We start from the raw sequence: 24,612 nt of genomic DNA on the forward strand, positions 1-24,612 counted from the left end.
TGTAAATTCCATCTTGAGGTGACATACCCATGCTACCTCTGATCAAGCTAACCTACTCAAATTAGAAGCATAGCCATGGCAGCACAAGTGGTGGGATGGACTAGCTGCTCCAAGCTACGATCCTTCCAAAATGCTAAGCAAGTACTCGGCGCAACTAGCCCCTCCCACTGCTTGTGCCACCACAGCCACGTTTCTATTTTTAGCACACTAGGTTGATCAGAGCTAGTGCAGGTATTATCACCTCCAGCTCAAAGTGTACCTAGAAATCATTAGGAACCTATGGAAAAGGGCTAACTGGCTCTGGCCCTTCTTTACTCATTATTATTATTATTATTATTATTATTATTATTATTATTATTATTTTATAATAGAAAACTGAAATTTGGGGGATTTTTGTCTGTCAATAAAGAACTTGAAAATTTTGATTGAAATGAAGATTTTCCATTAACATTCTTTTATAAAAGAAACCAATTTTTAACCATTTTAAAAAAATCAAGGAGTTCTAGAGTTTGTGAACAGGTCATCATCTCCCAAGCAACCCCTCATTGTCTGGGGTGGTTCTACAGCACCCTGCCTCAGTTTCCCCTTGTACGTAGGGCCCCTTAGAAAGTGCACACAGTCCAAATATTCCTCTTGGGGGGGTCCAATTTATAAGACCTGCACAAAGTCTCTCAAAACTAGAACTAAAACTTCCACAGTCTTCACCCCAATTTCAAGCTGGGCGCAGCCCCTCCACCCTGAGGTTCTTGTCTTTTCTATGAAGCTCCTCTGAGAGTTCAAACACAAACAGGCTCTTTCACCCAATCCCTTGTTTAGCCCAGGTCTCCAACTGGATGATCTTTCTTCTCTGGGTCTTCACAGTTTTCTTCTCCTAATAGAAGAGTGTCAGTATTCCCCTCCTTGGAGCTGTGCTTATTCACATCAAATGCAGCCGTAGATCAGCTTCTCTAAGCTGACTGCACCGTCTCAATCTTATGTCTTCCTGAATTGGAAAGTGATCAGCAGGCAACCCTCCTTCCTTGCTGGCATCATTCCACCAAAAGCTTTTGGCCCTCACAGTGTCACTCCTTGGTAAATACACATCAGAATTTTTTTCTCTTCCTTTCTAATCATTTTTCCATACCAAAAAATCTGAACCGGTGCTAATGGAGGCAGTTGCTAGGTTTGACTTCAAATACTCTCATTTCAGATCTTGTACTGCCATTTAACGTGGAGTAGCTGACAAAAATGATGAGAACTGAAAATGTCAGCCGAGGGTTTTCAGCCTCCCTCAGTGCCCACATTTTACTTCCATATAACAGAGTTGGTATATCCATGGTCCTACAGATCCACAGCTTCGTGGCAAACATGTCCCCACTGTAGCCACAGAAAGACCTGAAACAGAGCAGCTGCTGCTGCAGTACAAGTGTCCACATCTTTTGAGCATCTTGCAGCATTGCATGTGGCAGTACCCAAACATTTGACAGTTGCCACTTGTGTGATGTCCGATCCAGACAGGGTAATACTGAGCTGGTTCTAAACTGGAGCTGGAGGGTGCTTGATCAGACTGGCCAGGAAGTCTCTGAAGTAGCCTTTTGCAAGTCACATGAAGAATAAGCAGTGAGCCGTGAAGAACATGATGTGTTTGGTGGTGTTCCAGAACCAATGGTGACTAGAAGAAATACTGATTCTGTAATTTCCAAGCTGGGCATAATTTGGGAATGTTTCAATGGCCATGGTGAATTAATGGTGCTGTTTGTGAAACTGGTGAAAATACTCAATTATTTATGCACTTGTGATGTCTGATTTGTAGTTCTTGTTAGTTCTTTTCTATGAGTGATTTTTTTTTACAAGAGCTGCTCTTAATTTTAAAATGCTTAATGTATCAGAAACCAATTTGTCAAATAAAGGTTTTTCAGAGTCACTTTTCTCTCTCTCTGAAGTATTTAGACTGAAAGCCTCGCTTTATTTTGACTTTTTTGTTAACTATCAAAGTGTAGTATCAAGAGGTGGTGAGATAACTCTCTAACAGTGAAACATTTTCTTCTAATAATTCAGGACTAGAACTGTCAGTCTTGTACATATTTAGTGTAATATGTATGCTATAGTTACATATGAATGATCACAAACCCTGCAACCTCCCCCCATCTCTCTTTAGCTACACTCTATTCCTCTTACATTTTCCTTAGTTTTATTTGTTTTTATATGTAGAAAAAGTGAGACTCCAACATTTGTAGTGACATAGAATTGACGTTCCTAAGCCAAGCCATGGTTAAAAAAATTCTGTCCCAACCTCATAAACAGTGGATACAAACTAACAACAACATAACTGTGTCTTCTAGTCCTGAGTAAACAAGAATGCAGAGATGCAGAACTCCAGGAAGACAGATGACGTCCCACCGCGCAGAGTGAACAATGAGCATGTCTGTTGCACCATCCCTTAGGAAAGTGGAACTTATACTCCCCTCTGCAGCTGGCTAGCTCTGTGAGCTTCTGCCAAGGGGCCTTGGCCTCTCAACACTCATTTGAGGTGGTTCAGGCTGACAGGGAACAGTCCTGTTCTACAAGAATTTGCAAGGACCAAACTCTGATTTTCACTGTTTGCTAGACTGTTATTTTATTTTTGTAAAATAACTAACAATGAGGACTATAGAAGGTAGTGTATGCTTAGTTCCCTGACAATAAGTTAGAACTTCTCTTTGGCATAAGGATGCTAAAAAGAAGGGCTTTGAAGGCTGCCATATTTTAACATAAGCTATCAGTGGTTTATGTTGATATGAAAGGATTTTGAGCTGCTCTATTTTGTTTCCAAGTACAGCACTGGAAAACATTGCTCTGCCACCATAAACTGAAAAAGAGGAGAAAAACTGGAATAAAAATAATTAAACTGGTAAGAAATGGTAGTATTAGATCATAACATTAAGATGCATGAGTTCACAAGTAAGTATACATGAAAGAAATAAGGTAATTGTTTATAATTTAAAATTTTGGTAATTGTAAGTGTGTGTACAATGTTAGCACACAGCCAAAGACAGTGAATTGGCAGTTTAAGCAGGTTAGCCTCTGACTGGTGTGTTGGTAGGATGAGTGTGGACTGAAGTCAGATAAAGGTCATTGCAACACTGCAGGGAGGGGTCAGTCAGGCCTGTTCAGTAAATTTATGCAACAGCTTTGATTGACAGCCAGATTTAGCAGTTATGATCGGTGTATAAGTATGGACCAATCAGAGAGAGTCTGAAGGTGACTGGAGGATAGTATTCTAATGCTAGGATTAAAAAATGAGCCAACCAGAACAGGCCAAAAACTGTATATAAGGCAGAGAGCAGGCAGGCAGATGTCAGGTTAGGAGCAGAAAAAGAAGGAGAATGTCAGAGAAACCCGAAAAAGCAAAGAACATCAAGGAAGAAGCAACTGCAGAGTGACAACAGCAGCAATGGGCTGCGAAGACACAGCAGAAAAGGATCCTGAGACACATTAGAAGGATCCTTAAGACAGAGGGGGGGGAGGGGGAAATATGGAGAGTAAGGACATCAGCCATAGGATAGGATATAGAATAGAAATAGAGTTAATGAATGCGTATGCTTGTGATGATAAAGATGAGTGTCTGTGGTGTGTATGTCTATGCTACTATGAATAAAGGTTAGCATTTATTAAGATTGCTGTCAGTGTCTTGCATATCACTGATCACCATTTGCAGAACATAATCATTTAAGCCATTCCAACTGTATGCCATTACAGTATTGGCTACTTTGACATGCATACCTTGGCTAAGGTACTTATATTTTAATTTAAATTTAGATTAATTGTATTAGGAAAGGTTGGTCACACTAAATAAAGAAAATACTTTGTTTTGGAAAAGTACTGCCTGGGTGTCAGTCCTTTGAGCAGAGGTTCTGTGTCCGTGATCTAGTCTGTTCTGTGGAGTTTCCTGGAGGGCATAGGGAGATCATTGGTAAACCCTGGCAATTCTACTAAGCGGGCCCCCTCCTTTCACCTTGCAGGAATAGATTAATATGTCACCATCTTGGGAACACAGAAGTAAGCAATAGGATGACTATTCTGGAACCTTTGAGTCTGTTCTTGGCGTAACAATGGCAGATGTGTATACTGAATTGTGGTATTGTGGTAGTATCATTGCATTAGCATCAGTGTTGTTGGCGTTTTTTACATTTAGGATTAATGGCTGCTCTTTTTTCTTGCTTTTCACAGCTGAAACTAGAAAGAAACATGCACACTTTGTGGACAAAGGAGAAAAAATATATATGTGCACTAAGTTCACATGTGGCACACAATACAAATGGATCACTTTAGACCTCATCCAAAGCCCATTGAAGTCAATGTGAGTTTTACCACTGATTTCTATTATCTTTGGATCAAGCCTTTTAAGCCTGATCAAAGAAACACCAGGAATGAAACACCAGGAATGAAAAGATGATAAGTTTGCCTGAAATGTAACCTGTGGTATGTGTCTGTTTTATGTGGTCTTTACTGGGTGTAGAGATGAACCAAGTAAAACCCCTGATCACCCTTAAATTGATGAGCCTTTATCTTTGGGAGAATAGAACTGAATCAGGAACAGATCAAACAAAAACCATGGATCAGAACATACAATACCTAAAATTTGTGAAAGCTCGTGTCCAGGTTGCAACTTAATCTGCAGCCCTGAACCATCTCTAGGTTAGAATAGTTAGTCAGCTATGTAAAGTACTGAAGGATCATGTGATATACAATAAAGAAGGGAAGTGAATGAAATGTGCTGAAAGCAGTGTCATAGGACAGTTAGTACTTGAAAGAATGCTCTGTTCTGTGACATACAGTATACAAGAATAGGCCACAGGACATTATGTAAAGAATTCTTGTAAAAAATGATGCATTTCTTACCTTTTAAAGATCATGACTGACAGCATAACACTTATATGTTGCACTCCATATCTCCATTTTTTTTTTAGAAAATATTCCTTTGAAGACCTTTTCCCAAATAAATATTTCATGCAGGCAACTGATTGTCATGGCAATAAGCTCCCTACAAGTCATTACATCAATATTTGATTCTGTGTTTGTGAGTCAAGCTTCTTGTTAAGTGATGACCATCAGGGCTTGGACACAGCTGGTTATGCATCCATATGCCACACCTCTCTGAGCCCACCACTATCTTATCCTGCCCATTTCTCTCCTATCTCAATGCCACTGAGAAATCAGAGTTGCTCCATAGGCTGAGGGAGAGCATGGTCCCTCAGAACATACAGCAGGTAATGCTTTCTCCTTGATAGCATAAGGTTGTAGTGTACTAGCTCAGAGTAGGCTTAGGAGCAGTTCCTCCTGTCCACTACGTTCCCCATCCAGTGTCAAGATTCTAACAAGGACAGTCAGGATCAAGGTTCAAGGCTGGGTCAAACCTGACGGTGGCATAGGAGATCACAATCAGGTTCCAGGCCACAGTTGATATCAAGGGTCAGAGTCCAAGTCAGGTTTCAGGGTTTGGGTCAGGAGACAAAGTCCAAATGAAGCAGAGGTCAAAGCCAGGATATTAAGAGCAGGGAGCAGGAATAGTCATGGCAGCTACAGGAAATCCACATTGTTGTCTGGACACTTCCTGGAATTCCCTTTTCATTTATATAGGGCACGGAGCCAATCAGGAGCCATAAGGCTGCCGCTTGTCAAACCCCTTGAGGTGGGACTTCCAATGATCTGTGTTCACAGCAGGTGATGGGTAGTGTAGCACAAGCTGGCTACAGCTGCTACTGGGATGTCAGCTGATTGCAGTCCTGTGTTCTAGACCTGTGGACTCTTACATTGCCCCCCTCTAGGGTGCCCCCTGTTGGCCTCAGTTTGTTGGGATGGGCCAAATGACAGGATGCCACTCTGTTGAAGGCATGATCTTGGAATGTGAGTTCCCAAGGTCATTCTTCTGAGATATAGCCCTTCTAGTCTACAAGGTGCCAGAGGGAGCCACGTCTGATTTTGGAGTCCAGTATCTTGGGGATCCACACTGGAGGGGATGGTGGTTGAGCCCAGTGAGCAAAAATATTTCATGCAGGCAACTGATTGTCATGGCAATAAGCTCCCTACAAGTCATTACATCAATATTTGATTCTGTGTTTGTGAGTCAAGCTTCTTGTTAAGTGATGACCATCAGGGCTTGGACACAGCTGGTTATGCATCCATATGCCACACCTCTCTGAGCCCACCACTATCTTATCCTGCCCATTTCTCTCCTATCTCAATGCCACTGAGAAATCAGAGTTGCTCCATAGGCTGAGGGAGAGCATGGTCCCTCAGAACATACAGCAGGTAATGCTTTCTCCTTGATAGCATAAGGTTGTAGTGTACTAGCTCAGAGTAGGCTTAGGAGCAGTTCCTCCTGTCCACTAGTGTAGGGTTTTAGCAAGGATACATGATAACGCTGGGTATATTTTGAGGGAGATAGGTAACTGAAGCTTCATAGTCTTTTGATTAATTATCTGGCTGATGGAATATGGCCAATTCTATCAGTAGTCCAGTTTATGCAGAGGATTTGGGGCGAAAGGCACACTTTTTGACAGACGGTGAATGCTGGGCCTTCCTGGCCCTTGTGGTCAGCATACCACATGTAGTCCTCCTTGGCACTGTCCAATGGATCTAGAGTTCTACTTGAACTTTATGGATCTGCTGCACCCCAGACAGCAGCGACAGGATTGGTTGAGTTGATGGGTATGTCCAGGTGAAGACAGGAGTGGAAGCTTCAGTTTGCAAAGAACAGACTCTGCCCAGTGGAGACAAGATCTTTATAGTCACAAGCAAATTCTGCTTGGGGTAAGAATCTCAATCAGTTTTCCTGGTGGAAATTCATGAAGCATGTGTTCCAACATTTGATTTGCTCGTTTGGACTGACCATCAGATTGTGGTGAAAGGCGGTGTGTGCATAAATGCAGACTCCAACCAATCATAGAGATTTGTGCCAAAACTGCAACACAAACTGCAGACCCGAAGAGTTGTGACTCGCTTCAGGAGCCCATGGAGATGGGTAATGTGATTAACCAGAGCTGGACTGTTTCTTCTGCAGAGGGCACGTGTGCAATGGCGCCAAGTGGACCATTGTTAACTGGTTGGCCACAGTGAGAACTACAGTGTGCCCGTTAGATATGGGGATCTCGACTATGAAGTCCAAGGTAATGACCTCATTCAAAGCCACTGAAAGGAGTGGGCCAAATGGAGGGTTTTAAGGTGCCCCAAATGGCCTGCTAAGGGTGAGTATGACAGAGCCACAGTATTTCTTACTAAGGGGGTCCTGACAGAACATAGAAGTGGCCCTTGTCATACAGCAAGTCATCCTGGCCCTTGTGTTGGCCATGGCTTGCTGTCCCAAGCTCCTTATGAGGGTGTTCCTTCTCTGTAGCAGATTGGCGCAGTGACATGAGAGCTTGGGGAATTGTAGCATCCAGGAAGTTGCAAGGGCTTAAGTATGTCTGGGGAATCTACACAAGGGGGGAGGGCGGGAAAGCGGTCCTGGCTGGTGAGATATTCTCCTTTTCAGGACAAGACATCAGTGGTCTTGTTCTGGGGACTCAGGTGGTACGTGATGGTGAAATTGAAGTGTGTGAAGAACAAGGCCCAGCTAGGCTGCCACTGCTTCAATGCTTTGGCTCATTGGAGGTGCCCTAAGTTTTTATGATCCCTGTATACCTGTACAGGGTACCAAACACCCTTCAGATAGTGGCACCACTCTCCAAAGGCCACTTTGATGACTAGAACCTCCTTTTCTAGAATTTTGTAATTCTGTTTGGAAGGAGAGAGCTTCTGTGAATACTAGACACAATAGTTGAGGTCCTGTTGGGGACCACACATTTGAGAGAGTATGGCCTGATTTGCCACATTGGAGGCATTGGTCTCGATGATAAAGGTTTGTGCTGTGTCGGAATAGACAACAATCGGGGCACTGGTAAAGATCATACTGGGCTGGTTGAATGCTTGTTGGGCCTCTGGAGACCAGGTGAGGGTGGTGTTTTTGTGGAGAAGCACTGTCAAAGGTGATTTGGACTGAAAACCTGGAAATGAAGCAACTATAAAAGTTAGTGAACCCCAGGAAACATTGCCGCTCCTTGATGTTTTGGGGGAGTGTGCCCAGATCCATAGCACCTCCATCTTCTTGGGGTCCATTCAGAGGCCAAGCCATTCAGAGGCCAAGTGGACAAGATGTAGCCCAGGAACTCCACAGACCACTGGTTGAAGCTGTGCTTTTCCAGCTTTGTGTACAGGTGTGTTGGTGTCAAGTATCAGAGGGGTAGCCGTGTTAGTCTGGTTCTGTAAAAGCAGCAAAGAATCCTGTGGCACCTTATAGACTAACAGACGTTTTTGCAGCATGAGCTTTCGTGGGTGAATACCCACTTCTTCTTGCATCCGAAGAAGTGGGTATTCACCCACGAAAGCTCATGCTGCAAAAACGTCTGTTAGTCTATAAGGTGTGTTGGTGGAGCCATTCCAGGATTGACCAGACATGCTGGGTGTGTTGCTTAGGACCCTTGGAAAAAATGTGGCTATCATCTAGGTAGATTATGACATACTGGTCTAGGAGGTCCTGGAAGACCTCATTCATGAAATGTTGGAATGTTGCAGGAGTGTTTGTGAGGCCAAATGGCATTACCAGGTATTCGTAGTGGCTGTATCAGGTTTGAATAACCATCTTCCACTTGTCCCCACCTTGGAGACAAACCAGGTTGTAGGCCCCACCACAGGTCAAGTTTTGTGAATACCTGGGCCAATTGTACATAGTCCAGTAATTCTGGGATGAGCGGAAGGGGGTATCGATTCCTGACAGTAACCTGATTGAGGGCCTGGTAGTCCACACATAGACACAGGGTTCATCTTCCTCTTTAACAAAAAGAGCAGGTTCTCCATTGGGAGAAGTAGATGATTGTATGAAACTATTGGCCTGGTTCTCCTGGAGATAGGAACACAAGGCAGCTAGCTCGGGTTCTGACATCATGTAGATGCAGCTAAACAGCACCTTGGCCCCTGTTTGCAATTCAGTTGGGCAGTCATAATCCCAGTGTGATGGTAGGGTGTCAAGGTTCTTCTTCTCAAAAACATCACCATAGTTGCTATACTTGGGAAGCAGTGCCAAAGATAACTCTGGTGGTGGTCCCACCTGACCCACAACCTGGGCCCATGGGTGTATGTCTGGGTTCTGGGGTTTGTCACATGGTGTGAGTAGGGATAATTGCTGGCAGAGTTTGGAGGAGAAGCTAACCTGCTGCTCATACCAAAGGATGATACCAGACAGGAAATGCTAAGGGTTATGGGGAAGTGATTGAGGGTGTCACCCTAAACGGAACCTCACTTGCAGAGCAGGAGGTAAGGATCCCAAATGGCAGTTGTGGGGGATAAGGTGTTTCTACCTGTTGGTATGGACTCTATCTGACTTGCCCATTTTCATCATTTAATGATAAGATGATTAGACTCAATAGAGAGTCTTTGTTTTTGGTTGGTGATTCCTAGAGTTGACCTCACTTCTGAGCTACTCTAGGAGATAAGCCTTAGATTTTGTGTGGGACAGTGAATATAAAGACTGTGCTGGCTGTGAGGTTCCTTGCCACCTACTGAAAGAGCTGTGAGAAGTGGTGGAACCTTAGAACATGACATTGTGGGAGCAAGAAGCAACAGTGGCTAGCAACATCAGAGAGACAGCTGCCAGTGGTGGCACAGAAGCAGCAGCAGTAGAGAAACAGCAACAGTTGTGTCAAGGCTGATTCCCCACTCTGGCACTTTGAGTGCAGAAGGTGGGGACCTGCAAGGATTCTAAAAATTAATAAGGGTCACTCCAGGCTGGTATTAAACTCCCATTACAGCTTTTCTCTGAGCTTGGATGGATAGATGCTGCCACCACACAGGTGCAAAAAAAACCCTTTGGACCCAGGAAGGCACATTTGGGAATTCCTCCCTGTGGGGTACCCTCAATCCCTTTCACCCCCGACCCCTCCAGGGAACAGCTGAGAAAGAAAACAAAGGAAACCAGCTGTTGCCACTAACTAATTAAACAGCATGTGCACAAATCTCTTAGGACAGAAAAAACACAATACTGTTCTTGAAAAAAGGTAAATTTTATTAAAAACAAAAAAGAAAGTCAATACATCTGGAACTTGGGCTAGTGCTAGATTTAAAAAGAGAAAATATAATAATTAAGCATCAAGAATGGTTTTCTTGAGGTCCAGCTTAATGATTATAAGCAAAACAAAAGCACTTGGAGTTAGCACAGAGGAGTCCACAAGCCTTAAAGAAATAAAAGAGATAAACGTAATCACGTCTTTCTAGACATTTCCTGATCTACTTACATATCTGGGGTTTCACACTGAGTAGTTTCTAGGTATGATCTGGTGATTTTCATACCTGGTTCATAGATTTTTACAGCATAGCTCCAGCCCTGTCCTGCTCTGCCTCTCCTCTCCGGAGAACAGCAACATACAGATAAAGGGAAAGTTTTTTCCCAATTTAAAAAAGTTCTAGCCCTCCCATTGGCTCTTTTGGACAGGTGCCCAATAGTTTCCTTTTATCTATGGGTAAAGCAAGTAGAGAACAGCTACTAACAGGGATTTTTTAGCTAACTGGCCAGCTGGGTGTCCATAAAAGGGAGCTACCTGCTCCCTTCATATATCACAAGTTGTGAGGCAGCAGCAAAGGCATTGCTTGACACCCCCCTCCCAGGATGTGAGGTGACCCCTGTGAACACACCTCTGAACTCTGGGATTTTGCTAACCAAAGACAGAAATGTGAGTGGGGTGCAGCAGAGGGAAAAGGGAGTGATGTGTTAAAGGGAGATTTGTTTGTTGAACTTTTCCATTGCAAGGTGTGAAACTCAGGCAAAGGACACTGCTCAATATACTGTGGGGTTGGGTTTGCTTATGTCACATAGTTTTGAATGTGGTTGTGTGTTTTCCTAAATTAATGATTGGTTCCCTTTTACTAAAAGTTCTCTTTTGTTGTACACAGATTCAGTGCTTGCACATGGGAAAGTACTGCCTCTAAGAGGCACCCCAGGGAGGTGCTTAGTTTTCCCAGATTACTGAGTGGGGGCTCGAACCGCTTCTCTCTTTTGTTATTAAGAGAAGCCCCTGGCTGTTGAACCCAGCCCTTGTTGCTGCTGACTCCACCTGGCAGACGGGTGACAGTAATTATGATGAGAATATGTATTGTGTGGGTATCTGCATCATATGGGCATGGGAGTTCTGTGGGGGCATCCGTATCAGCTGTGTGTATGGAGATGTGTTTTGGCAGTAGATAGAGCTTCAAAGGGAACCACCACCTTCTCTCCTCCCTCCCCATGGCCTGCTATCTATGACATCAAATATTTCCTTTAAAACTGCACAAAAATTGTTGTTCTCTCTCACATCACAGACAAGAATTAACACTAATGATGTAGTGGTGCTTTATAGTAATACGATTTGATTAGTTTTTACAAAATGTATTATAGCACTTTTACTCATGTACTGTGAAGTGTTATAACAATTGATTAAAAGTAAAACTAAACCACATAATATAAAGTAAATGAACAAAGAATATGCTCGCTTGCCTTGTACATGTTTGATTATCATACTCTTTACCCTGCTTACATCACAACATTCAGTAACTCATAATGGGTCTCTCAGTCTTTAGTGCAAGTTAGCAAGAGTCTGTCATATTTGAAAATACCATATGAATGGGTAGAGTACAACATGTCTTAGTGCATTGATCCTCTCCTTTCTTATGTGTTTGATATTTCTGCTGCTGTCTTTTTAACTACCTATCACATCCACGCTACAATTTAGTCTATAAATAAACTGTAATACAAGCCTGTGAATAAGTAGCAGTTGGAAATGTAAAGCCCAATTTAACTCCCCTGGAAATCAATGGGAATTTGGCCATTGATTTGAATGGAGCATGACTCCTGTAATAAATAAAGTGGGGGGATAGCTCCCATTGATGGACACCCAGCCACGCAGTTAGCTGTAAAATCCCCCTTGGTAATGTTCTTTACTTGCATTACCTGTAAAGGGTTAAAAAGTCCCCTAGATAAAGAAAAAAAAATGGGCACCTGACCAAAAGAGCCAATGGGAAGCTAGAACTTTCAAAATTGGGAAAGAAACTTTCCCTTTGGCTGGTCTCTCTGGATAGAGCAAACATGCTATGAGCAGCTTTAAGCCAGGTATGATCATAAATCATCAGCTCATACCTAGAACTACTTATCTGAACTCCAAAAGTGTAAGTAGATCAGAGTGTTTAGTTAAACGCAATAAAGTTTATTTCTGTTTATTTTTTAAGGCTTGTGGATCTCCTCTGTGCTAACCCGATACTTTTGTTTGCTTGCAACCTTTGAGCTGAACCTCCAAGAAAGCTGTTTTGGGTGCTTTCATTTTGTAATTGTTTCTTTTAAGTTCCAGCAAAAAGCCTAAGTTCCAAATGTATTTTTTCCCTTTTTGTTTTTAATAAAATTTACCTTTTTTTAAGACCAGGATTGGATTTTTGGTGTCCGAAGAGGTTTCTGCATATTGTTTGATTAGCTAATAGCCATATCTAATTTCCTTTGTTTTTTTCTCAGCTCTCCCTCAGAGTGGGGGTGAAAGTGCTTGAGAGTACCCCACAGGGAAGAATTCCCAAGTGCTCCTTCCTGAGTTCAAATGGTTTTTTTTGCATTTGTGTAGTGGCTGTGTTTACCAAGCCGAGGTCAGAGAAAAGCTGTAACCTTGCGAGTGTAATACAAGCATGTAGTGGCAAGTATTAATTTTTTAAATCTTTGCGGGCCCCCACTTCTGCACTCGGAGTGACAGAGTGGGGATTCAACCTTAACAGCTCCCCAAAATGTTAAAGATGTACTTTAGACTGATGGACGTGATCACGAGCCTGGCACAATCAGCCACGCCTGGTTCAGTCTGTAGACTTTTCCTCAGGGCTCTGTTTATTGTTTAACACACACAAAAATTGGAAACTGGAACAAGAACAAAAAGCTACAGTCCTGTTCTTCAACTGAGATTGTGGGATAGTGTCATCTTTGGTAGCTTAATGAACTGTATCTTCCCCCAGCTTAAAGGAGTCTTCAGGCCTTTCCTGCCTCTCACTGCCTTCTGCTGAAGCTGCAAAAGAGTACAGTCCTATCTCTCTCCTAGTACCTCACCTCACTTATATGCCCTGGCTTGCAATCATCAGCCCCAATCACTAAATACTGTCCGGGGGTGGGGGGGCAGATAATTCACAGCATCTGCCAGCTAGACTCTTTTCCAGAACAGGGCTGGCTGCTCTTGACCCCCTTGACCTTCGAAGGGACAGACTGTCTTCTTACAAATACAATTAATTAAAATTGTTAATTTTTATTAATTATTTATTTTGTTTTAATGTAATGTAATTTAATTATTTTATTTTATTTTATTTTATTACAGCACTTTAAAATGTGGCAGACATGCAGCTTTTATGGCACCCCACTTCATAGGGTGTGAAGTCATATCTCACCAGCTTGTGGTTATTGCTCATATCTTCTGAAGAAACCCAATGGCCATTAGGAGGATGTAAAACTTTGCTTTCAATTGAAGAACATGCAACCCTTGTAAATGTGTGCTCCTTTACATTGCTTCTAATGCTATTACAATTTCATGGACACACTGGTCTCTGATAATGAGCCCAGAATAGGAAAGCATATGATATTCCTGGTGTTCCAAGCAGATACTTATGTCTCTGTAGTGGGGCAGTCACCCCACTCCCTGGCTAAGAGGGGTTAAAAGCAGCCCTGGAGAGGGCTGCAGCTGAGAAGAAGGGTAGCTGATTGCGGAAACAGCCACAGCTGGGGCCACGCCCCAATCAGGCCACAGCTGGCCCTATAAAAAGGCTGTGAGGCAGCAGCTCAGGTAGTCTCTCTCTAGTGGTGGAGAGAGAAGGACATGACTGCCTGGGAGCTGAGCAGGGTGCCTGAGGTGGAGCAGGGCCCGCTCCAGGCACCAGCACAGCAAGCTGGTGCTTGAGGCAGCCCCTGGAAGTGGGAAGCACGTCCGGGTCTTCATCAGCAATTCGGCAGCGGGTCCCTCAGTCCCTCTCAGAGAAAAGGACCGGCCGCCGAATTGCCGCTGAAGAATGAAGCAGCACAGTAGAGCAGCCGCCAAAGTGCTGCCGATCGCAGGTTGTTTTTTTTTCCTCACCGCTTGGGGTGGCAAAAAAGCTAGAGCCGGCCCTGGGGCTGGGGAAAGGCAAAGGAGCCGGGGAGCTCCAGCCTGGCAATTCTGCAGGCCTTGCTTAAGGCCCAAAGCAGGTACTGGGGTTGCAGAGGTGCAGCCCAGGGTTAGGAAAGGCAGCACATCCAAACACCCCTTGCTGATGATGAGTGGTTTATAGACTGCAGTCTGCCCCAGTGAGCGGGGGCTAGAGGATGACTGGCAGTAGCCGCTGAGGCAAGGTGGGGATAGAAGGTTGGGGGTTCCCCTGTGGGGGAGAGACCCAGATTGTGGGTTACTGCAGAGGGCAGAACCCCAAGGGAAGGGGCACTGGGGTGTGGGAGTGACATGGGGGTCTGAGGCAAGTGAGACATCAGCCAGCAGAAGGCACTCTGGAGCAGGAAAACTAATTCCCAGGACGACTAGCAGGAGGCACCGTGGCGGTGAGTTTTTGCCCTGCTACAGTCCTCATCCTGGTGCTTGAATCCTTCCTTTTTCATTCTTTAATCCTTTCCTCATATATATCATTCACAATAGCTTGCCAGTGCCTTGAGAATGGGAAATATCTGTTTTTTGGAGTCCTGAGCCTCTGATCCTGCTGAAATAAAAATATGATACTAATGGAATTTTCTTGTTATCTGTCAACGTTAGCATCTTCTGTAGCACTGAAATATCTGAATTCACATCCATTAGTCACCTTTCATTGCTGTTAGGCTGTTGTTCTGTGTGGTTTTTACCTTTTGTTCTCTATTAACCCATCCTACCTTATCCTCCTTCTCCCAAACAAGTAACATTCAACAGATTCACAGCAAGCATATCCCGATTCTGTTGCTTATAGGATATTCTGCATCACTAAGGATTCCTGTGTGTGTTCTGGCAACCTGACATCTAGCAAAATCAAATCACAGATGTTTTGCAAGTATTAGGCATGAGCATTCTGTGAAATCCATTAACCTAGCTATGTGAAAGATGAGGGCTACCGTGAATCCACTGTTAGATGCCTTGGTTAAGCAAGCAAAATAAGTAATGGCATGAGACCTTAAAAAAGCAGGTTTAGTCCTGGAGTATCTGTCATCACTGGGCAATTAGTGTTTCTTGTCATTTGATAAAAAGAAGTTCATGAAGAAATTGGGAAAAAAAAAAACCCACCCCATGCCCTTACATCTAGCTATAGATGAATGTGCTGTTGAAAGTGTACAGTTCATGAACCAGAAAGATTACATGCTTCTTCCATTAACACCCTGGTGAATAAGCCTGAGAATATTTCAAAAGGACTTCAGAATTTTTTTAATCAATACAAAATATGCCAGATATATGTAACAACCAATCTCATGCATCCACAACTATCCTCAGTAGAATGGTTTGCTTAATGCATATGACACATAGTATGGTGATATGCAAGTGTCTTGAGAGCTGGTGAACACAATCAAAGGCAGGAAAGAGACACTGTTAATGCCCTTCCTTCTGCTACTTTGTTAGAACAGATCAGAGTGGAGGTCACCATATCATCTGTAGGTGATAATGGATTGACTTGGGATGACTTTTTATATTTGACTAACATCTTTCCTGTAGTTGCCTTTCCCACTCCCTTGTAACACACTGCAGCAGGTGCCTATTCTCTTCCCATTTCCTGCAGTAGTATCATTTTCCTCTGTTTTCTCACATCATCACCTCCACTTTATAAGGGACAGCAACTATATATACCTGAAGGCAATATGAATTTTGGGGGGTTGCCACCCTGTATCTATTGCTTTAATGTCAGCTATGTAGTAGATATGAAAACATTGCTACTCATGGAAATGCATTTGAAATAAAATGATTTCAAAGAAGACTTCAGACTTCAATCTCAGAAAGAGTCACAGAGAACCGTACAATGATTAAAGTGATTTAGAATATAAACAAATTTATTATGAAGTACAATGATAACATACATCAAAACAACTAAATAAAAGTTACAATATGAGTGGAAACATCAAAGCCAGAGATTTCACTTATTTTGGTTGGATGCCAGTGCAAATACAAATGTAATGGAGGGTGTTCGTCTGTCCCTGGGTTTTGTTTTATGCAGTCACTCTGTTCTCCAGGGCACTGCTTCGTCAGTGTCAGGAGAACTCTGTGTGATGCCTTGTTCAAGCTGGAGAAGAAAGGGCTATGCATAACCATGTGCAGCTCTAAAGCTACAAATTGGGTATTATTATAATTAATGAATTATATAGCCTGGCACTTTGCAAACAAATATGAGACAAGGGGCCTGCTTCAGAGTACATACAATCTAGATGGCAGACTGGGCTGCCCTTAATCACTATGAATAGCATTTACCCACACAACCAGTCACATTGATGTCAGTGCAACTATTTATGCGAGTAACTCTTATTCTGAGTGAGGTCTGGTTGCAGAATCTGGCCTTACACAGACCAGGTGCAGACAGGAGAGATAGGATAGATGGGATAAGCAGCAGTAGGAAATTACCATGTCATTTTTGTTATATTTTGTGGGAGGAGGACTATGCCTTTAAGATAGGGTGACCAGATGTCCCGATTTTATAGGGACAGTCCCATTTTTTGAGTCTTTTTCTTATTTTGGCTCCTATTACCCCCTACCCTCGTCCCCATTTTTCACATTTGCTGTCTGGTCACCCTACTTTAAGAACTGTCTGTCAAGGAGGGACTTAAAGGAGAGAGTGGAGGATGGAAGGGAGTCCTCTTACTCCCCAGCTACTGAGTTTACAAAATCCCAATTGGCTTCCTTTATATTTTTCTCTTTGGAGTTCAAGGAAAAAAAGAATATGGAATTAAAAGAGAGAAATGATCTTGCCATTATACCATACTCTGTAAAACTTTGTCATCTCTTGTCAACTTCTTAAATACTTTCAGTGTATTATATCAATGCATAAACACCCACAAGTAATTTTCTGTACTCTCTTCTTTTCTTAAGTTCCTATTCATATTCAGATTACACTGTTGTATAATGTGACTACTGGAACACATTATGGGGAAAAATATATTTTGCACCTCATCAACTTAAACAACATGAAATTTATATTCAGCAGCATACATGATACTTCCATTTGCTGCATAGGTGCAGATGACTAATTGAAGCGTTGCTGGGGATGTGGCAAAAAGAAAAAAGCTATCAATGAATGCGGAGTTATTCATACATTTTTAGAAAATGAAGTTTTCAAGCAAATTAGGGGATTTAGACACATCTTTGATTGAGACTACTGAAACACCTACAACACTTTTAAAGATACAGACACACTAGAGTACCCAAATTTTTCACTTAGGAAGATTTATCGATCAGACATTGTCATTTTCTGCCATCTTCCTGCTCATCAGCTTGGCACCTGACATTCGGGTTACTTTTCCACATCTGTGTGTTTCTCTGCATTCTCACCAGGAAGGGGAGCACAGGGTTTTCCTGCATCTGCTGCCATGCTCTGGCCCTAGAAAGGATTGAGTAGGAGGAAAATTCTAAAAATTCAAGATAGTAAGGAGAACAGCAAGGATAAGAGTCCTGCTGCACAGAGATAAGGACCACAAAGAGCTCAAAAACTGTCTTGAGAGGTGGAGGATTTCAAGGGAACCTGCATACAAGTGAAGTATGACTTATGAGCTCTGGCATCCACAAACCTGCCTGTTTTGTTCCCCTGCCCTCAAAACCTATCCCCTTCAGCTCTTTATGCTCCATCCCCTGTTACCCATTCTTAGGACTTCACAAGATAAATCAGTGGATGCCAAGTGAAGTTCTCCATCTGCATTGGAGTGTGCAGGAGCTCCTGGTGAGTTCTTGAGTGTTTGACTTTATTAGTTTTATATCGATAGATTAGATAGACTCATAGAATATCAGGGCTGGAAGGGACCTCAGGAGGTCATCTAGTCCAACCCACTGCTAAAAGCAGGACCAATCCCCAACTAAATCATCTCAGCCAGGGCTTCATCAAACCTGACCTTAAAAACCTCTAAGGAAGGAGATTCCACCACCTCCCTAAGTAACATAGATAGATAGATAAATTAGATTAGATAACACCCTTTCATCTGGGGGGACAAGTTTATTTTAAACTTGAACTAAAGTATGTGGTCAACAACAGCAAACAGAGCCCAAACATACAAGATATTCCCAATTTTATTTCAAGACTCTGAGGTTGTCTGCTCTCTGTACAAGCCGATATAGAATCATTGTGTCTATACACAATCAGAGCCAGAAGAAATAGTGAGGAGGGGCCCCAGTGATTTGTGATGGGATGGGAGATTGAAGGAAACCATAGATGATATAAAGAAAATCTGAGAAGATAGGGCCAGTCACTAAATAAATTAATATTTAAAAGTCCGCACTGAGCCGTCCTCATTCCTAAAACCAGCTTTGATTACCTTATGTGACAGAGGAGGATGGCATTCATCCTACTATACCCCAGCCAAGAGCAGGGGTCTAATTCACATGTTGTAGCCCAAATCTCCATCAACACCTTCAGACTTTCACTGAGCAAACACCAGAGGAAAATCAAGCAGAAAATTTTCTACATTTGTCTCACCCAGAAATGCTTCTCCTAACACAAAGAGTGTACGAGAAATGGGCAAGGAACTCTGTATTCCTTATGTTCTTACTGTCATTCTATGGCTTATGAGCACAGGCGTCTGCAGGGATTTAAGTTTGAATACTTTTTGCGGGGGGGGGGACTTTAAACATGGACCCCTAATGCCCCAGGGCCCTGCTGCCTCCCCTTCCCCACTGGTTTCTGCTGTCTGCTTGGGCTCCCTTCCCATCTCCCCAGGGCCCCACTGCCTCCCCCCATTGTCCCCGCCTCCAAACACTTACTGGAGGCTGTGGGCGAGGAAGGGGGCTCAGCTGGCATCCCAGGCTCTCTCTTGCAGATCTCTGCTGCAGCCCAGCTTCCCTGCTCTGGGCGCCATCTATTAGGGTTCAGCAGGAGCGCAAGCCACGGTGCTTTTCCCAGGCATGTCTCCACTTGCGCTCAGCCCAACTTCCACCCTGGCAGAAAGGGGGGAGGAGCAGCTTGGGGGAGGGAATTCCGGGACGGGGGCCAGGGCAGAAGCTGTGGATGGTGTCAGAAATTATAATCGAAGGGGGGGTTGTGCCCCTGCTTCCCACCCTTGCACCCACTCCTGCTTATTTGTAAAAAGCTTATTAAACCTTTACTGTGCTTATTTGAAAAAGTGTTTTGCTCTGGAACAAAGCAAATTACTGTGAGAGATGCAAAATAGCTCAGTTTTTATGTACCAGATATCTGTTGTTTATGTAAAGATCTTGGGGTTGATTAAATAACAAACCAGTAAATGAGAATGGAATAAAACTTATATAAAACAAACTGGAAAGCTTCTGTAATGAGCTGCTGAACATAGACACGTGGTGTTCTCCACCCTGGCCTTCAGGGCAGTCTCCAAGCTCCTATGTTCATAATACTTGTCCTTTATGAGAGAACAGCTCTAAATTATAATCTTATACAACCATATCTATAAGGCTAAATCTTCTTGCTAGAGGACAAATATGTAAGAAACCCTCACCATAACCTGTAGCTGGTTGCCTGAGCATTGGTTTTCTAAGAAACTCTCACCGTGTCACCCTCAGAGAGCAGCTGTTTTCCGACGATGGTCCTGGGATTCCAATAGGGATCCTGTTCAAGAAATTTGGCTAGTAAATGTGTGATATTTGTATTCTCCCATCTACCTTGATCTTTGGCACAGAGAACAAGGGAGTTTCCTGTGTTCTTCCTCCTCTCCTACTCCCTTTTTTCTTGGCTCCTCCCTGCACTGTACCCAAATTATGTCCCTACCCCAACAGAGTGAAATTGACATAAGTCTGAACAGTCTCACTCTGCTGAAGTTGCAGAACCTCCGCTTTTGTCTAATAGGACTAGTAGGGTGGAGTTCAGTGAAAGAAACAGGACTCCTTCCAGTCCTTTACAACTCTATTTCTCTGACAGAATTAGATTCTGGAGCCACAGTAGAGTGTAAATAATAAGATAGTAAGGTTCATAGAGGCTGTTCACAATGCTATCCTGAAGCAATGAAACTGAGTAGAGTACTTTTGCTTTCTCTATAATGCTGCCAGCTCTCTCACTTGTCCTACTTATAGGAAAATACAAAAACAGGAATTGCCATACTGGATCCAATCCTTTGTGCATCTAGTCCAGTATACTGTCTCTAACAGTGACCAGAACCAGATGTTTCAGTGACAAAAAACCCGCAGTAGATAGCTCTGGGACAGTCTGTCCCCTATTAATATCTCATCCTAATCCCTAACAGCTAGAATGGTTGGGCTTCAGGTTTTTAGACTTTCTGTAATTCTTTGTTTCCAATAACTGTTATAACTCTGAATAGTTTTGTTATCCACATAAGGGTTTAATCCCTCTTTGAACTGTATTAAATTCTTGCGCTCAATAAATCCTGTAGCAGTGAGTTCCATAGTCTAATTATTGTCTGAGTTTAAAAGTATGTCCTTTTATCAGTTTACTCTAAACTGGCTGCTGGACTAGTGGACTAGCTCACAGATTCTGTGCAGCAAAATAGTTCTTCTCCTTGCAGCACCCATGAGGCATCAAAAGTTCACCTTCAGTATCAAAGCAATGAATGTCCTTTCAACTTCACCTTCGCTTAGACAGCCCAGTCAAATTCTTGAAACATCTATGCAAATCAGTACATAGCTATCTAGTAAACTGAACAAATTTTAAAAAAAGCTAACAAACAAAAACCCCACACAACAGCATTAAGAGAGGTAAGGGTTTATAACAGGAAGTTAGCTTCAACCTCAACTACAGAGTGGTTACTGATGCTCCATAAAATATTTGTTACTCTTTTCCCAATCTTAGTTTTAATTTACTGTTGGTAGAAGCAGGGGTTACCTCATGGGCAGATTGTGTAAAGGGCAGTATTGTTATTAAATAGGCACTAAAGTGATTCTTTGACTAAATGTCTAGAAAGTGACATTATATTTAGGATTTCTTGCTTTAGGCATTTATATTTTCTATTATTCTGAATTATTTTATACACATTTAAAATATGTAATAATATAATTTGTGTTTCATCAGTTAAAATAAAAAGGATTATGCCAACTCCAACTTGTCAGTTACATTTATCTGTACCTCTTTCTTTCACTTATTTTTCACTTAGTTTAGCAAATGATAAGCATAACTCTAAACATGCAAACCAGCCCGGGTGTGACAAAATGTGGAAAAAATGTCTAAAATGTGTGAAAACTATTTTTCAGTTCTTGTGAAAAGGCCCTCATTTTGCAAATTGTATTCATTAATATTAATGAATAAAATAATTTCAATATAATATACATATTTTAAGAAACACAAGGACTCTTATTTTTGTTCTCTCTTATCCGTCCTTTTGGGATTTTTATTTTTATTTTTGCCTAACACTATACTCTTTTCTTCTTTTCTATTTTTTCTCCTCCTGTATTGCTCTCTGCTTTCCTCTAGTTTTCTTTTACTGTTTCCACCAACATATTTTCCCATTCCCATTCTACATTACATTAGCTATTTTCATTTGATCTTTTCCTATTGCCTTCCATTCCTTTTCTGTTTAATACCTTGTTTTTGCTCTCTTTCCTTCTCTGACACTCATTTTGCCAACCTTTTTCCCTCCTGGCCTTTCGGCTCCTGATCTTTCCCTCCCGTCTCTTTTCCTCCTCCTCCTCTTCCCCTCTTTTTATCCCTTCCTCTCAGACATGCTCCCTGTAACAGAACTTTCTATCCCCAGCCAGATTTTCCCCCTGATTGGTTCACTCAGCCAACCAACACCTTTCTTAACTTCTCACTCCAGACAGGCTCCACTTACTTGATTTTCTTCCTGTAGTCTAGCTTCTAAGTCAGCCAGCCCAATTAGTTTTGTGGGTCTCTTCCAGCCAGTCCTGTTGCTGCTGCCATCTTTAGTGCTGTACTCCCAACATTGTAGGGTTCTCCTGGCCAACACCAGGGAGGCACTCTATGCTTCTTGCCAAGAGAAATGATCTGAAGCAGTGCTACCTATAGGGAAAGGGAGGGCAAGGGCACAGATCAATATGAATGGCAGTTAGGCAGCAAAAGCTGAGCACTAACCAGAAAAGTCACATGTCTCTTTCGTGGCTGAGCTCCTGGGGGAATACAGGAGTCACCCAGGGGAAGAGGGGTGGAAAAACCCACCAAATTCAGGGATTCACAGAAAATCCATGCATGCTGTGAGTGAACATAACTTCTTTATGCCATATTGTCCACACCAAATATTTTTCCGAGCACACACTTTATATAAGATATGGAAGTAAAGAAGGTATGTTCTGCTAACAGACACCCAAACACTTGTATAACCCAGCCAGCAGCTGAGCTAAAAACTCCAGAAAAAAGGGAAACAGAGAGCATTGATAGCCATCATGTAGAATCACTATGCTGTAGCTGGCTATGTGATGTTGCAGAATGTGGTGTTCAAGATTTATAATACCTACAGGCAAAGTGGCCTAGTGATTACAGCTGGACCTTAGGAGTCATCCCTCTGTGATTCTTTTGTCCTGACCCTGGCTAATTTGCTGTGTGACCTTGGGTAATTCGCAGCTGCTCTGTGGCTCAGTTCACCAATTTGTAAAGTTGAGATAATAATCCTTATGGTAACTGCATATTTCTCAGGCTTGCTGTGAGGCTTAACTGAGTGATTACTGTTTGTAAAGTGTTTTGTGACCTAGGATGAAAGGTGCTACGTAAGTGCACATTTTTGTTCTCTGTTTACATGCTCCAGGCTGGTGATATTTGTTTCCAGTTCTGAATTTAGCATTATTCTATTACAGAATAGGGAGAAACGTGTGCATATGCAATTATATATTGTACAAGTATTGGGGAATATTTTAAAACAGGGTTTCCAGGGTATGCCATCTCTGTGTCCAGGGTTTTGGAAGGGAGAACATTAAAATATGATGATAATCTATTTGCCTTTGTTACAAACATCATCATCATAATCTACTGATAAGCGGAGGAATATGGGGCAAGGATTGAGCTTTTTTGGTTTTCTGTATTTCCTTATAAAACTAGATTTTGCATTTCATTTGTGAGCTTTAAGTTCTATTTATTTTGCTAATTGTAATACTCAGAACCATCTGAACACTATCATTCTATAGATCAAACCAAAAGCTGCCCTCTCATATTGTATATATCTGACCTTACATTGAATGTCATGGGAACAGCCATGGCCGGCTCTAGGTTTTTTGCCGCACCAAGCAAAAAAAAATTTGGCTGCCCCCATCCCAGCCCTGGGCTCCCCCCAACACCTCCCTGCTACCCCAGCCCTGGGCTTTCCCCCACACCTGCACCCCCTGCTGCCCCAGTCCTGGGCTCTCCCCCACACACACCCCCAGCCGCCCCAGCTCTGGGCTCTCCCCGCCACCCTCACCCCCAGCTGCCCCAGCTCTGGGCTCTCCCCCACCCTCACCCCCTGCCACTCCAGCCCTGGGCTCCTATCCACACACCCCATGCTGCCCCAGCTCTGGGCCTCCCCTTCCTCCCCACCAGTGCCCCCACCCACATACCCCATGCTGCCCCAGCCCTGGGCTCTGCTCTCTCCACCCGCACCCCCTTCCGCCCCAGCCCTGGGCTCTCCCCCCGCAGCTGCACCCTCCTTTCACCCCAGCCCTGGGTCACTGGTAACTTGCTCCCAGGGCGGGTCATTAAGCAGGAATTTTGGATGTGCACAGAACACAGACAGGATTGGTTCCCATATGGTTACAGAACTGCAGTAAAGTGGAACAATTTTCAGCTTGTGTGATTGGAGGATATCTGGATGCATATTATAAGACTGTCCTCCATAAATGAGGAAAAGTTGAGGTGCCTTTATTATTCTTTTGTTCCACTCTTTGTTTCTATGGGGAATTTGCCAATGCAATATCACTGTCTTCCTTTTAAACAAATAAAACAAACAACCAAACCAAAAAATGCAATGGCTGTTGAAAATAGCAATTCCAGTCCTAAAAACCACTGGGAAGCATTTCTTGCTCAATTTTATCCTATTTTTTCTACAGCAAGTTACAGTGGATCAGTATATTTGATTTGGGAGAAATTAAGGAACAGCTGCCCAAATTGAGCTTGAGCATTCCTGAATTTTGAGGTGTTCAAATCTGGAAGGCAGGTGCTAGATTCCCTTTCTGAATATTAGCTAAATCTGGAAAGGAAAGTCAATTTCTGCTTCCATGGCTCAGAAGTGGAAATCCTCCTACATGCCTGGTACTATATCTAAATCTGCCCAGGTCCAGAGCCTCCCCTCCCTTACTTTTCATTTTAAATTCTAGTGGGATCCACGTACCTACCTTGCTAGGCTTCAGATAGAGAGGGGCATGGTCCATTTAGTCCACCCAATTCCTTCTTTGGGGGCTGCAAGGTGAGGTCACACCAGTATCCCTAATCCAGTCTGGGGATGTCTTCTGAAGGGGACATCTGGGCCAAAGCCTTCTACTCCTTGGGCACACTTGTTCCCCATTCACAGTGCCACCCCGCTCTAGCAGTGAGCTCTCC

General features: G+C 43.0%; 1 long non-coding RNA gene across 3 annotated transcripts; it reads right to left on the bottom strand.

Annotated features, from left to right (window-relative positions):
* Nucleotides 1-16,119: 16,119 nt before the first annotated feature.
* LOC120387985 lies at nt 16,120-24,465 on the bottom strand. Of its 3 annotated transcripts, none has more exons than XR_005590471.1 (4): nt 24,408-24,465; nt 21,923-22,110; nt 19,693-19,752; nt 16,120-17,565 (listed from the first exon to the last, which is right to left on the bottom strand). It is a non-coding gene; the product is annotated as an uncharacterized LOC120387985 (long non-coding RNA). The 3 variants fall into 3 exon arrangements; XR_005590470.1 differs by having other exon boundaries at nt 19,643-19,752; XR_005590472.1 differs by having other exon boundaries at nt 19,643-19,752; nt 24,404-24,439.
* Nucleotides 24,466-24,612: the final 147 nt, after the last annotated feature.

Source organism: Mauremys reevesii, linkage group 1, assembly GCF_016161935.1.
Source record: "Mauremys reevesii isolate NIE-2019 linkage group 1, ASM1616193v1, whole genome shotgun sequence".
Lineage (NCBI taxonomy): Eukaryota > Metazoa > Chordata > Testudines > Geoemydidae > Mauremys > Mauremys reevesii.